At 36.3% G+C, this 16579-nt stretch overlaps 1 long non-coding RNA gene across 1 annotated transcript; it reads left to right on the forward strand.

The window, feature by feature from the left end:
* Positions 1 to 10605: 10605 nt before the first annotated feature.
* LOC139856189 (uncharacterized) lies at positions 10606 to 12513 on the forward strand. Its single transcript, XR_011761705.1, has 4 exons — positions 10606 to 11371; positions 11694 to 11787; positions 11900 to 11997; positions 12188 to 12513. It is a non-coding gene; the product is annotated as an uncharacterized lncRNA (long non-coding RNA).
* Positions 12514 to 16579: the final 4066 nt, after the last annotated feature.

Consider the following 16579-nt stretch of genomic DNA (forward strand, 5'->3'; position numbering starts at 1 on the left):
TAGCGGACGCATTTTTTTATGAATTTGCTATAATTCGCTGTCAGTGTGTCTAATCTTGATGGGAACACTATTCTAACTTGGTTTTTGCTGTTCTCAGGAGATAAGGACAAGGAAGAAGCTCAGAAATAATAACTGAGCAGTTGCTGGTAATTGGTGAGTGGGTCTATCTACGGATAGAGTTTAAGTAGCATATCATGCTACTGTGATTGACTCTTTTACCATGCATAGTGTAGGAATTTCCATGATAGAATAATATCGTTTGCCTGATGTTGTATGTGAATTATGTGTACACTGTGTGAATGGCACCAGTCGGGCCTAGGGAGACTGGGGACTCGAGACCGTGCCTAGGAGAGGTTAGAGTCCGTATGAGGTCAACCGTGCCTAGGGGAGGTTGGGTCCATAGGCTACTGATTGTGGAGTATAGTGTGAATGATGCATCCCCTGCATCTGGATAACTATACTGTTAATTGAGTAGCAGGGACTATCGGTAGACTCGGGCCTGATCAGCTGGGAGTCGTGTGCTCGTACAAGCCGCCGATCCTCGTATTGTCTTATTGTATGCTAGTTGATAGTTAGCATGTGTTGTTGTTGGTATATAGCTTGTGTGTGACTTAAGCTATATCTGTTAGATAGATTCCATTCACTTAGCGGTGCGCTAATCCCCCACATATTCTCCCCTTGCAGGTTTAGGTACTGCTAGTCGGGAAGGGTGCTATTGCAGAAGACATGTTTGACAACCCAACTCTGATGTGGACTTTTGTATAAATGATGTTTTGTGATAACGTAACACCGTTGTGTAAACTTAAACGTAATGACGTGACTTATATTGTGTTTGTTAATAAAGTCTTCCGCTGTGTATTTAAAAAAAAAATAAAAAATGGCCGGTGTTACAAGTTGGTATCAGAGCATGGTTTGGCAGCAAATACGTGAGCGTACTTTGTTCCCAAACCCTGAGGCAAGTCAAACATGTCTGTGGGAGTGGGGGCTAAGTGAAAATAGGATATACGTGTGTTAGTTGTGATTGAACTAACTGTTATCCACTAAGCTTTTGTGTAAGCTGTTTTGTAGCACAGGTATGGCTGATAGAAACGCAACTGGCCCATCCAACCCCGGAACATTTAGAGCACCAGAAGAGGGTGTTGAGTCTGATGATGATCAGAGTAGTTACATCCTTCAATTAGAAAGTAAGCTAAAAGAGGCTGAGGACAAAATTAATGAGCTTGAATTGGCAAGGCATTCTGGAAATGATGATACACCACCTGGATTCCCAACCGCGCAATCCCAAACGATACCTAATGTGCACCAGAACCAGTTTCAAAATCAAATACCTAACCAATATTATATGTCACCTCAAAACACTTTTACTTACCAAAATCCCATGATGATGAATCCATACCAAATGCAAATGTTCCAACAACCTTACATGCAACCACCCAAAAAGTGTACTTATAAGAACTTCCGTGATTGCAAACCCTCTGAGTTCTCTGGAAGTACTGATCCGACTGTAACTCTCAACTGGTTGCGAGAAGTTGAAAGGGTATTTGAAGCGTGCCAGTGTGAACCCGAGCTGAAAGTGACATATGCTAGTCGAATGTTGAAAGGTAGGGCTATGATTTGGTGGGATTCCTTGATTTCCAGTATACCGAAAGAACAAGTGAGTATGATCACTTGGGAGCAGTTTCATGGAAAGGTGTGTGAACAGTACTGTAATCCGTTTGATATGAACCGAATCAAGACTGAGTTTCTTGAAATGAAGATGACACCTCAAATGACGATCGACGAGGTAGTAGAGAAGTATATGGATAAACTAAGGTTTGTACAACAGTGGGTGCCAGATGAAGCGTCTCGTATACAACATTTTGTTAATATCATTTTGCCAGAGTACCGAACTTTTGTTAGAACGGCTACGTCGTTGTCTCAAGCGGTTGTGATGGCTAAGATGGTAGAAAGTGATGTTCAGGCCGCCAAAAATAGAATGTTTGGTAATGTGCTACAACAAGGTGGGCAAGTATTTGGTCAATCAGGATCTAAATCCAAGAAGTCTAGTGGGTTTAAATCGAAGGGTAAAAGTGGTCAGAGTAGTTCTGGGTCTGGATCAGGTAAGGGGAATTGGTGTCACACGTGTCGATCTTCTCATAGTGGTCAGTGTTCTGAGGCTACAAGAAGATGCTTAAAGTGTGGTGTTGTTAGGCATGAGTCTTCAGCATGTACATATCCAAATAGTGTGTGTTGGAGTTGTCACAAACCAGGGCATCGTGCAATTAGTTGTCCGTCGAAGAGTGGTAGTTCCGGGGCAGGGTCAGGGGCGCGTTCAGCATCAGCCGTAGGGTCAACTGCCTCGAGTGGGCAGAAGAGGAAGAACCCTCCAACAGCAGAGGCTAGAGCTTTTCAGATGTCGGTGGAAAATGCTGTGGCAACCGACGAAGTAATCACCGGTATGTTTCTAATCAACTCAATACCTGCTCGCGTATTGTTTGATTGTGGTGCCAATAGGTGTTTTATGTCCCTAGATTTCTGTGCTAAGTTGAATTTACCAGCTACTGTGTTACCCAAGCCGGTTAGTGTAGAAGTAGCTGATGGTAATACCACACCCGTCACAACCTATGTGACTGGGGTTTGTATAGAGATCGAAGGGAAGTCTTTCCCGGTGACTTGTTTAGTGTTACCTATTCCTAGCTTTGATGTAGTACTAGGAATGGATTGGTTGAGCTCGCTTAGGGCTAATATTAAGTGTGATAGGAAAATGATTACCTTTCGTTCGACCGATGGAACCCGTGTTGTGGACCGAGGGGAGCGGGGAGGGTATAATTTTCCGTTGATAACCATGATGAAAGCGAAAAAGTCGATGGAAAAGGGTTGTGATTCGTTTCTTGCGTATGTGATTGATGCGAAGAAAGAAAAGAAAACAGTGGCCGATATTCCGATAGTATCAGAATTTCCCGAAGTGTTCCCAGATGAGTTACCAGGTCTGCCGCCGGTAAGGGAAGTCGAATATAAGATTGAGTTGGTTCCTGGAACAACTCCAGTTGCAAAAGCTCCATACCGATTAGCGCCGTCTGAAATCCGTGAAATGATGTCACAGATTCAAGAGTTATTAGATCGTGGGTTTATCCGACCGAGTTCTTCACCGTGGGGTTTGTTAAAAAGAAAGATGGGTCAATGCGTATGTGTATTGATTATCGTGAATTGAACAAAAGAACTGTGAAGAATAAGTATCCGTTACCTCGAATAGATTATTTGTTCGATCAGTTACAGGGTGCTTCATTCTTTTCTAAGATAGACTTACGATCCGGATATCATCAGGTTCGTGTTGCTGAATCAGATATACCGAAAACAGCGTTCAGAACAAGGTATGGTCATTATGAATTTCTTGTCATGCCTTTTGGGTTGACGAATGCGCCAGCAGTCTTCATGGATCTAATGAATAGAGTGTGTCGTCCATTCTTAGATAAGTTTGTAATTGTGTTTATTGATGACATTTTGGTGTATTCGAAAACAGAGAGTGAACATGCTGAACATCTGAGGTTGGTTTTGAACTTGTTAAAACGTGAGCAACTATTTGCAAAATTTTCAAAGTGTGAATTTTGGTTACGTGAAGTGCAGTTTTTGGGTCATGTGATTTGTACCGAGGGTATAAAAGTTGATCCGACAAAGATAGAAGCGGTAATGAATTGGAATTCTCCGAGGACTCCGACTGAGATTAAGAGTTTTCTGGGATTGGCTGGTTATTATCGCAGGTTTATCAAAGATTTCTCTAAAATAGCGGGTCCATTGACTAAGTTGACTCGTAAAGATGTAGCCTTTCGATGGACTGATGAACAGGAAAAGGCTTTTCAGATTTTGAAACAGCTACTGTGTCAGGCACCAGTGTTAGCCTTACCAGAAGGTTCAGACAACTTCGTGGTATACTATGATGCATCATATGCTGGGTTGGGTTGTGTATTAATGCAAAGAGATAAAGTAATCGCCTACGCCTTGAGACGACCCGACCCAATCCATAGGGACGAATACAATAACATATGATAACATTGCGAGGTACTTGACCTCTATATGATACATTTTACAAACGTTGCATTTATTCTTAAAAGGCAAACTATCATTACATCAATATTTGACATTTTCGTCTAACATTTCATAATATCCAAATGACCTAATCTGTCATTTACTTATTTATATTCTCTATTGAACTCCAATGACTCGAATGCAACGTCTTTGTATCATGGCTTAAAAGGTCCCAAGTAGTATCCTTAACATGAGCTAATGCACAGCGGAAGACTTAATTCATACCTGAGAATAACATGCTTTAAAACGTCAACATAAAGTTGGTGAGATATATAGGTTTGATGCTAGCAGCGTTATAAAAATGGAACACAAGATTTCATATATAAACATTTTAATAAAAATATTCTAAGTGGTTGAGCACTTGGTAACCATACTTAACATTTAATCACGTCGCATATTCCCTTTATTATGAAATCTTACTACACCGTACCAAGGTGTAGTCACGAAACGAAGTACTGTGCAACCGTTGAATACTGGTCGTCCAATCCGGTTGGGGTTGTCAGGCCCGATAGATCTATCAACAGGATTCGCGTTTACAATACCGCTGTAAATATTAGTTACCAAGCTACAGGGAAGTATGCCAGTGGTACAACTCAACGTAGAATATATTTTTCAGTTACTTGTGTCCATAGCGTAAAACATAAAATACATGTATTCTCATCCCGAAATATTTAGAGTTTAAAAGTGGGACTATATACTCACTTTTGTCTTGAAGATATGTAATTTCGACTTGGTCTCCGATTGATATCACGAACCTATCCATATATAATATATCAATACCTTTTCTTTTTAAACAATTGTCACATATATATACTTATAATACTTTTAATACTTTTAATAATTCCTTAGTCCGTAGTTAGCAGTCCGATGTTAGTAATTCAATTTTAATGGTTCATATTTAGTTGTTTAATAAACCCCCAATGAAATAAATAAAACCCCCATCTTATATGTATTGGTCGAGATTAATCTTGACCCATGGTACCGGTGTTGTCAAATAACGTGTTGCGTACATAAAGTACCGGTGTTGTCAAATGACGTGTTGCGTACAATCATGGGATCTTATGATTAATCTTCTCGTATTGTTTACGGGTGATCCTGAACCATATAAAATTAAATTATGAGTACATATGTATAAAATATCATGTTACTTTAGGAAGATGTGATTTATTTAATTTTCTCCAATTATTTTCGTGGCTAAGCTAGTCTTGGATATCCGATTTTGTTTTGGTCATAATTTCTTCGTTACAACTCCGTTTTCGTTGATTCAACTTTCCACTTCCTTAGATCGAGTCCCTCTTTAAGAATATGAACTGTAAATACCTTAGTTTGTATTCGAAATCATAGGTCATAGGTCAAATTTTGGTGAAACTTATGAAGTTAATCATTTTTGTTACAAAAACATCATTTAATGACCATTTTTCTAAAAATACTTATACTATGAATTAAATCATGAAATTTTTATGTGTTAACATATTCATAAGAAATATCATTTTTCCAGAATATAAACCTCCAATTCAAAGTTCAAGATGGTTTTTAATTATCCAACCCAAAACAGCCCCCGGTTGCACTCCGACGTCATAAAAACAGTTTTTTAAGGTATTCTTTGAAAAACCAAGTTATACCTTGTTAAATTAGCATATATTTAAGTTATATTACAGGTCTTGAAGTATTTTAAAAGTTAAGTTAGAAGGATCTATTTAGTTTGCAAACAAGTTTGAAATCATTCAAACTATGTTTTTGTTGTTAAAATTGTATACCATACAATAAGATAGCTATATATATATGAATCGAATAAGGTTATGAACAAAGTTACTACCTCAAGTTACTTGGACAAGATTGCTGTAAAATAGGAGTAAAAACCTAGAACCAAAAGAGTGATGAAATTGGATGAAAGATTGGAAGCAACTTAAGACATAAACTTGAATTGAAAGTTGTATTTTTGTAGTGTTTTTGTTGATCTTTTTATGGTGGTGTTTAAGGTGATTCTTGAGAGGATTTTTGCTGGAGTTCTTAGAGAGACATGAGGCTAGTAAGTGTGTGTGTTTAGCTAGAGAAATGATGTTCCAAAAATTGAAAATGGATGCATGTATTTATGGTGGTGTAAAAGGTGTATAAATTTGTAATTTTGTGAAAAGATCTTTTAATCATGTGAAATTGTCATACTAAATAACAAAAGTAGTTACCTTATACATAAGGCATGAACAAGGGCTGGTTGGTGGTGATTTGATGTGTATATACCAATAGTAAATACGTATAGAAGCTAGGTATGATACGAGTACATATACTCTAGATATACGTATAGAAATCTTGTGAAAAATGGAATGAGGATTCAAATATAGCTATCTTTTGTGAATATACTTATATTGTTTTATGTATTTAAGTCTTTAAAAGTGATTAAATACATTATATATACGATATATGTATAAACATTATAGGTCGTAAGTATTTATGTCAAATAACGTTACGTATAGTTATCGTTTTGAAAGCTTAAGTTAGTAGTTTCAAAATATACTTATAACTTATTGTTATTAATACAAAATGAGATATTTAAACATCCTTAAATCATGTTAAATATGTATATATACATATATATACACAAACGTATAATTAACATATATTGTATAGTTCGTGATATCATCGGTCAAACTAGACGGTTAAACGTTATGTAAAACTCTTTTCAAAATCATAAATCTCAACAATTTAGATTGCTTATCATGTTGGTAAGTTTTAATTTATGTAAATATTAATCTTATAAGTGTAAAACGATCGGAAAAATCCGGGTCGTTACACGCCTCGCGACAGTTGAAAGTTCATGAGAAGAATTATCCAGTGCATGATCTTGAAATGGCTGCAGTAGTGTTTGCTTTGAAACTGTGGAGACACTATTTGTATGGAACCCATTGTGTTATATGTACAGATCACAAGAGTTTGCAGTATATCTTCTCACAGAAAGAATTGAATATGCGTCAGAGACGATGGCAAGAGTTGATCAAAGATTACGATTGTGAAATTAAATACCATCCGGGTAAGGCAAATGTGGTTGCAGATGCGCTAAGTCGTAAAAAGTCAAGTGAAAATGTGAAATTTCTTCGTTTGAATATAACTTCAGATTTGATTAACAGCTTAAGAACCGTTCAGGCCTGTGCTTTGGAGGACGAACATATTAAATATGAACAAATGATCAAACGAAAAGTGGACTTAAGTGATGACTCACGTGGACTAAAGACTTTAAACAATCGTGTTTGGGTACCTAAGCTTGGAGATTTGAGGGATTTAATTATGACAGAAGCTCACAAATCCAAATTGACAGTACATCCGGGTAGTAATAAGATGTATCATGATTTGAAAGCAGTGTATTGGTGGCCGACAATGAAAACAGATATCGCTCGATATGTTGAAAAGTGTCATATATGTGCTCAAGTGAAGGCAGAACATCAGAAACCTTATGGTTCGCTACGTCAGTTACAGATTCCAGAGTGGAAATGGGAACATATAACGATGGATTTTGTGACCAAACTACCAAGAACTCAGAAACGACATGATATGATTTGGGTAATAGTGGATCGTCTAACTAAAAGTGCTCATTTTCTTGCTACTCGTGAAACAGCTTCGTTAAGCGAGTTAGCCGAATTGTATGTTAAAGAAATAGTTAGTCGACATGGCGTGCCATTATCGATCGTTTCAGACAGAGATTCCAGATTTGTGTCGAATTTTTGGAACAGTCATCAACAGAATTTGGGTACACGTGTGAATTTAAGTACAGCTTATCATCCTCAGACAGACGGTCAGAGTGAAAGAACGATACAGACTTTGGAGGATATGTTAAGGGCTTGTGTGTTAGAATACGGTGGTTCGTGGGATACACATTTACCGTTGGTCGAATTCGCGTATAATAATTCATATCATTCGAGTATAGGGATGCCGCCCTATGAAATGTTGTACGGTCGTCGTTGCAGAACTCTGACTTGTTGGTTAGAAGCCGGGGAGAAGCAGTTTGCAGGTCCCGAAATTGTTCAAATGACAGCCGAAAAAGTTGCAATTGCGAGAGAAAAGTTGAAAGCCGCTAGAGGTAGGCAGAAAATGTATGCTGATCCGCGTAGACGTCCGGTAACCTTTAATATGGGTGAACGAGTGTATCTGAAAGTTTCGCCGTGGAAAGGGGTTATCAGATTCGGTAAACGTGGTAAGTTAGCACCGAGATTTATTGGTCCGTTTTCGATCAGTGAAGTGTTGAATGATCAGACTGTGGTGTTAGATCTTCCGCCAGAGTTAGCCGGTATTCATAATACATTTAACGTGTGTTATCTTCGTAAGTGTAAAGTCGATGATGAAACGCAACTCCTCCCTTTAGAAGATTTAAGAGTCGATTTGAATAAGAAATTGGTGGAAGAGCTGGTCCGTGTGATTGACCAAAAGGTGACTAAGCTGAGAAAGAAAGAGATTCCGATGGTGTTAATTGAGTGGAAACACAGTTTGGGATCAAATCTTACGTGGGAAACGGAAGAGTTGATGAGAAAACGCTACCCTCATTTGTTTGACCAAGACCAGATTCCGAGGACGGAATCTCCTTAAGGGGGGTGGATTTGTAACAGACTGAAACCCGGGCTAGTTGTAAGTGGACTATTTTTGCCCTTAGGGTTTGTGCTTAGTCTTAAGTGATTTTTATTTTAATTATTTTATTAGTGTTTTATTATATTTGTGTTGTGTCCAGTTTGTGACAAGGGTCCCAGAACAGGTTTGTTTATTTTATTTGGACCTCGTTTGGGTTACCTAATCTTGTGCGAAAGATATCAGATAACTGGTAAATACCCGTGTGTTGCTCAGTGTGGAAATTAAACCCAACTAAGAGACTAGTGTACTGTATTTCCTTCCCATTTCTAGAAAATTCATTCTTCACCCCCGTACCTTCATCCCTCCCACCTAACCAAACCCTAATTCTCCATTGTTGATCTTGAGCTCGAATTGGTCTTGAAATCACGTTCTTTACATTCTACTGATTCTTTTAAGGTATGAATCATGAGCTTTCATGATCAATTTAGTGTTAAAATGGTGTTTTTAAGTGTGTTTGTTCATAAGCTTGATTTTGTGTCAAAATCCATGGATTTGATGTTGTTATGGTCAACACTTTGTGGGTTTATAGTCTATAACATGTAGTAATTGAGTTGTGGTAAGTTTTGGTGTCGAAAATGAGCTCTAGATCGAGTTTTGGTGAATTTAGCTTGAAGTCCGTAGGTTGTGTTCATAATCTGCAGATGATGAACACAGTCGGCCGACTGTCGGTCGACAGTCGACCGACTGGCTAGTGAACCGACCGACTGAGTTCGACTTTCAGTCGATTGTGGTGATACCAAATAAGTCGACCGATTGGGAAAGTCAGTCGACCGGTTGTGTCAACAGTCGACCGACTGTCTATGTCAGTCGACCGATTGAGGAGACAGTCGACCGACTGTGTGTCCAGGGCAGAATGTTTTACCAAAGTGCCTTTTTTCTAGCCGTTATGCTGCCCGTTTATATTTTGGTGTTCAGGATGTAAATTTTGAAAGCATGAAAATTTTAGCGGACGCATTTTTTTATGAATTTGCTATAATTCGCTGTCAGTGTGTCTAATCTTGACGGAAACACTATTCTAACTTGGTTTTTGCTGTTCTCAGGAGATAAGGACAAGGAAGAAGCTCAGAAATAATAACTGAGCAGTTGCTGGTAATTGGTGAGTGGGTCTATCTACGGATAGAGTTTAAGTAGCATATCATGCTACTGTGGTTGACTCTTTTACCATGCATAGTGTAGGAATTGCCATGATAGAATAATATCGTTTGCCTGATGTTGTATGTGAATTATGTGTACACTGTGTGAATGGCACCAGTCGGGCCTAGGGAGACTGGGGACTCGAGACCGTGCCTAGGAGAGGTTAGAGTCCGTATGAGGTCAACCGTGCCTAGGGGAGGTTGGGTCCATAGGCTACTGATTGTGGAGTATAGTGTGAATGATGCATCCCATGCATCTGGATAACTATACTGTTAATTGAGTAGCAGGGACTATCGGTAGACTCAGGCCCGATCAGCTGGGAGTCGTGTGCTCGTACAAGCCGCCCATCCTCGTATTGTCTTATTGTATGCTAGTTGATAGTTAGCATGTGTTGTTGTTGGTATATAGCTTGTGTGTAACTTAAGCTATATCTGTTAGATAGATTCCATTCACTTAGCGGTGCGCTAATCCCCCACATATTCTCCCCTTGCAGGTTTAGGTACTGCTAGTCGGGAAGGGTGCTATTGCAGAAGACATGTTTGACAACCCAACTCTGATGTGGACTTTTGTATAAATGATGTTTTGTGATAACGTAACACCGTTGTGTAAACTTAAACGTAATGACGTGACTTATATTGTGTTTGTTAATAAAGTCTTCCGCTGTGTATTTAAAAAAAAAAAAAAAAATGGCCGGTGTTACAAATAGATTATGTTGTCAAACTGAGATGTGACAACGAAAGTGCAATCAAGCTTGCTTCGAATCCAGTTTTTCATGCTCGTACTAAGCATATTGAAATGAGATATCATTTTATTCGTGAAAAGGTTATAAGCCGGGAAATCGAGCTAGCAAATGTAAGGACAAATGCTCAAGCGGCGGATATCTTTACTAAAGCTCTAATGAAGGCCAAGTTCATAGAATTTCGAGAGGCGTTAGGAATTGTTGATCGGGAGTTTGCACCAAGGGGGAGTGTTAAAATATTGGTGCAAACAAAATTTGAAAATAAAAGCGCCACTAAAAGTGAGTTAAAGTGTTGCACGGATTTTGCAGATTTCGGTATGCGTGAAACACACAAATGCGGCGCATCCCTTCACTGATGCGGCGCATCTCTTTACCAAAATGTCCCGAAGGTTTTAAATGCGGTGTTTCAAAGGGATACGACGCATCACCACAAAGAGATGTGGCGCATCTCTATGTGATGCGGCACATCACTAGCTGATCAGCTGACAGGCTGTTAAAGTTAACCCGATTTCTTTTGATTATTTTGGTGTATTGCTTTCTTGTTGGCATACTTTTGCCCATGTTGTGTGATCTATTTCCACGTGTATGTTAGGTGTAAACATCCTTTAATGGTTGGCTTAGGTGTGTGTTTAATCATTATGTTTGTTCTTGATCTAGTATTTAAGCAAGTGTATTTGTATCATTTGATTTAAGGAAAACCATTCACAATACACAATCAGTTTCATATCTATTGTTCTATATTTTGTTTACTACATTTTCATTCATAGCAAGTTATTAGTTGTCTTATTGGGCAAGGATGTCATAGACAAAGAAGTTGTGGGAAAGGTGATTTTTCTCCCCCTTTTTTTTTTTTTTTTTTTTTTTTTTTTTAACATTTCAATATAACAAAATGTGTGGCATTAATAATTCGTTTAAAATGCCTTCAGTAATGAATTACTGGGAAATATGTAAACATAACTTGAACATAACGTGGCAACTGATGTACAATTTGATTATCTGCAAATGAAATCTTATGCAATTTGACAGATTGGGTGATAAGAAAAAGAAAAGAAACTCTTTGTGCTATATTTTTAAATTAATTAAAATTAAAATCATGACATTTTTACTAATAGTTATTGATTATTGATTGTGCTACTTTTGTGACCAGGTTTGGGACAGGATAGCTCCTGGTTTAGCAAATGAGTTTGATTCAATTTATACAGTCCCGCTCATCGCACCACGCCCTTTGTTAGTTTTGAATGGTAAAATGACCTACCTAGTATCCTATTAATTAATCCAAGTTATATTAACTGATTCTTCATTATTTATTTTAACTTAACAGTATAACTTTGCAAAGCTTTCTAATTAATACAGGTGCAGAAGATCCCCGTTGTCCAATGGCAGGTCTGGATGTTACCATATCTAGAACACGCACGGCTTTTGAAGATGCCCAATGCTCACTTAGTTTCAAGGTATTATTGTACACCATTTCCTCCTTTTAAAATCATTGAAATGGGCGGGTCGGTTAACAGGCCACAATGGGTACTTTTTGCACAGCTGGTTAATGGACCAAAATGGTTGGATTAAGGAGTAACAGGAGTTGGTTTGACCTTATTATCTGTATCATATCATATGTTTGATTATAAATGAAATGAAATGCAGGTAATAGCAGAAGGAGGAATTGGGCACCAAATGACATCATCAATGGTTAAAGAAGCGAGTGATTGGTTTGACAAGTTTCTCAAATCATAGATAGTTGTAACCCATCCATCATACAGTTTAATGGCAGATCGATTGCTATGTGTGTTATTAATGCACATGTATTAGAACCTTGTTATTATAGTATCATTTAGGTGCTGCTGCGATGACACACATACTAAATGTAGGTTTATGATCGTGTTGGTTGTGGTCTTGTGACATCTAATAATCATGGTTCATAATAGAGGTCGTTTTTTTAATCGTATAGCCATCTACGGGTGCATTTGATAAAACAGAAACATAAGCTTGAAAGATTTAAAGGTTCTAATTGAATTTGACCTCATTGTTGCAAAATGTTAGAGCATAATCCAACAGTTTAGTTTTCTTCATATTGCAATCATCTCTAATATTTGCATATTATCTTTATTTACATCTTTTAATTCATGATGTCATACAAATACAATATCTGGTATACATCTTAGCCACAAAATGAAATCCTCGAACGTCATCAGATCGAAGAAGATTGCATGCAAACAAAGTTTCACCACAATAATGTAAAAACACAAGCCAAGGGAATTCATATAAGAGAACACACTCTCTCTAAGGGTCTGTTCCAGAGATTTTGTGTAGAAGAAATGAAATGAGATGAAGGGGAATGAAGGGAAAGGATTGTGAATCCTTCCAATTTGGAAGGAAGAGATGATGGGAAAAATACACTAAATTCTTCTTCCCTTTCATTTCCTTTCTCTATCAAACTAAACTCTGAAACATCAATTTCATTTAGCTTCTTTCTCTTTCATCTCCCTTCTCTTCAAAATTACACTCTGGAGCAGACCCTAAGGGTGCTTGAAACCCCAATAATTAAAATGTGCAGCAACAATAATCAATTTTGAGTATTTTCTTGTTTTTTACAATTCTTTATAAGCAATAACTATTTTTTTTAACAACAGTACAGTACGGATCTTCCAGGGGTGACTTACCCACACATCACTCAAAAAGAAAAATAAATAAAGTAAATAAATCTATGTGACCATTAACCTATCTAAGTGGTAACACTTGCAGACTTCACTTAAACAAATACAAAAATATCTCAAATTATGATCTACACTTCAATCATAGCTTTCAATGAAATTGAAAACTCTGTTTTTGTATCCAATTTATTAGAAGTACAAAAAATATAATTTTAAACAAAATGGATACATGGAAAATAAAATTTATGTTTTGGGGGTCATATGGCAGGTCAAGGTTTGACCATATGATGATGAAGTAATTTGACAAAGTAATCAAAAAATGAAAAGAAAATTGAATTAAATGGGGAATACTTTTGTTAGAGATATACTCCGTACTTTTCAATAGACACGAGTCTCGTAAATACTCCGTATGTTTTCTATATACATGCCTTTGTTAACTGCCAGCAGCGACATCCAGCACGTGGTGGTTGCTGGAGCTGATAAGGTTGCACGTGCAATAAGTTTATGTCCATGCAAATCATGTGGGAGCAGCAGTGAACTGTGGTATAAGTTTCTATATATATTTATATATGGATGGATGTGATGTAACTTTCAAACGATTTCAAAGATAATATTTTGATAAGGTTTTTCTTTGTTATGTTACGTGAAAGGGATAGTACTTTTACTTATTTAATCACATTATTCTATTATCGTTTTTGAAGATTTTTTTTCCGGCCACTAAAAACGTATCGTGACTTGGTAGTAAAATTTGAATCTGAATCTCTTGGGAAGATATTAGCTAAAAATATAGTTTAGACTATTTTTGGTAATTTTTGTGACGTAACAAAGTGATGTGTTTTTGTAGGAGATGATAGAACCTAATAATGTGATGGAAAAAGTTAAAATAATGGGGATTAGATGATGAGTGATCTGTCAGCTTAGAATTTAAAGTTGTGAGTGAACGTTAATCAGCAAAAGTGTGATTCAAATGATTCAATAGAATAAGTGTCGAAGAATGGGAGAGTAGGCGGTATGAAAATGTTAAAAAATAATATCAAATGTTAGAAATTGATATGGTGGAGGTATGATGGGTTCACAATCTGGAGTGATGAGATGCCATCACGCCACCTGATAATCATTTGTGATTAAATTAATTTTCATCCTTTTGTTTTTCTCTTTTTTTAATACAATTATTTAAAATTGAGATGATCATTTGTGATTATTTAATTTGTGATTATTTAATGCTATCACACCGATAATCATTTGTGATTAAATTAATTTTCATCCTTTTGTTTTTTGTTTCTTAATGCAATTATTTGAAATTGAGATAGACATTTGACCTACTACTCATGTGCGTGAAAATTAGACAACGTGTATTCGAACTAACTTGTGTTTTTTCTATTTCAAGGCTTTTATCTTAATGTCCTTTTTTGTGAGTGCTAGGTCATGACGCGTTGTTTGTTTAATGGTAGTGATGATGATATAATTAGCAATATATATATATATATATATATATATATATATATATATATATATATATATATATATATATATTTTTTTTTTCTTAGCTTAGGGCCTTTAAAGTGAAAGAGCGTGACTCTTTAAAATAAAACCATTTGATTCAATTCATGAATTAGCTCACTATGAGTCTACTCTACTGCATTTAAAAAAATATATATATAATATAGAGGCAGGATCAATGGATTAGCCCTATATATATATATATATATATATATATATATATATATATATATATATATATATATATAGGCAGGATCAATGGAGAAGTAACCAATCGTTTTTCCGGCATCAAGATCACACGAAAATATGAACATTTAGAAGAGACACTTCGTGATGAATGTTATTATTTAGGCGGAAAAACGATCGACAAAAATAACATTCAAGATAATATTGTTCGTGAAGAATATGAACGTTTTTTTTTTCCATGTTTTGTGAAGTAAAATTTAGCCCGATTTAGAGTTTAAGGTTTAGGATTTAGGGTTTGGTGTTTTGGGTTTATTCCATAAACCCAAAACACCAAACCCTAAACCCTAAACCCTAAACTCTAAACCGTTCGTGTTAAAAACTCAATCTAAATCCTAAATCTAAACCCTAAATCTAAACCCTAAACCCTAAATTTCTAAACACTAATATCTAAACCCTATAAACCCTAATATCTAAACCCTAATAGCTAAAACCTCAAAATACGCTCGAAAAACACGATAATTGTTATATATACTTCTTCGAGCGTTTTCCCGCCAAAATAAAAACATTTATCACAAAGTGTCTCTACTAAATGTTCATATTTTCATCTCATCTATAATGTTCGTGAACAAAGTTTTTTCAAAAAACGAAAAAAAAAAGTTTTTACTTCCCCCCGCTTCCCCCCGAATGGTTACTTCCCTCTTGATCCTACCACTATATATATATATATATATATATATATATATATATATATATATATATATATATATATATATATATATATATATAAGCTTAAGGCCCGCGATTTCACTAGCATTTTTATAGTGGGTGTTATCAAAGTTGCTATTTTCGTTTGATTACAAAGCGAAAGAAAATAGAATAATGATATAATAATTTCGATTAGTTTGTAGTTTTATTAAATATTAGTTGATAGTGAAATTTGTACAAAAATATAAGTTTGTACACATTGATAACCATCACAACAACACTGATAACCATCACAACAACAGACCATTATCTCTTTTGCAAAGAATTGACCTGAACCACACATTCGTCTTTGCAAAGGGGGCATGATCTCTTTTGCAAACAATTGACCTGAACCGTCATAACAGACCATTATCTCTTTTGCAAACAATAAAATTCTGGTCAATTGATGTCTCTTTACAACAACAAATTAGATGGATATTACAATGCTATATTTCAATATGCCTGTTGTAACCTAGGTCGATTTTTCCTAGCATTCTTACAAATATGATGGTAAGATAAGCCAATCTGATCATGTTTACAATGTAAAACATTGCAGTCTACAATGAAGAATTTTGTTACCACTTTTGCCAAGTGAATCAAACCACGCTTCTTGTCTTGTACCCAAACGTTGTAGATTTTGAATGCAACAAAAAATGTATTAGTGTTATCAAGTAAAGCTACTGGTAGCCTCTTTCCACACTCCTTTATCACCCATCACTTATCTCACTCTTTCAGCACTATCCCATTCACCCATTAGAAGTAAAAATGTTTGAAAGTAGTACATAATCGTCACATTCATACGATCTTAAAATCCCTCCACATCCATTAAGATCTACCATGCATCAGTCTGAAGCTGGAATCGATAACTCGAATTTACGAAAATGAAATCAGACTATGACGAAAGCTGAAGTTCTTATTCAATCATACAATTTTTAGTAGTACCTGAGACATGGCA

The sequence above is a fragment of the Rutidosis leptorrhynchoides genome, chromosome 6 (assembly GCF_046630445.1).
Source record: "Rutidosis leptorrhynchoides isolate AG116_Rl617_1_P2 chromosome 6, CSIRO_AGI_Rlap_v1, whole genome shotgun sequence".
Lineage (NCBI taxonomy): Eukaryota > Viridiplantae > Streptophyta > Magnoliopsida > Asterales > Asteraceae > Rutidosis > Rutidosis leptorrhynchoides.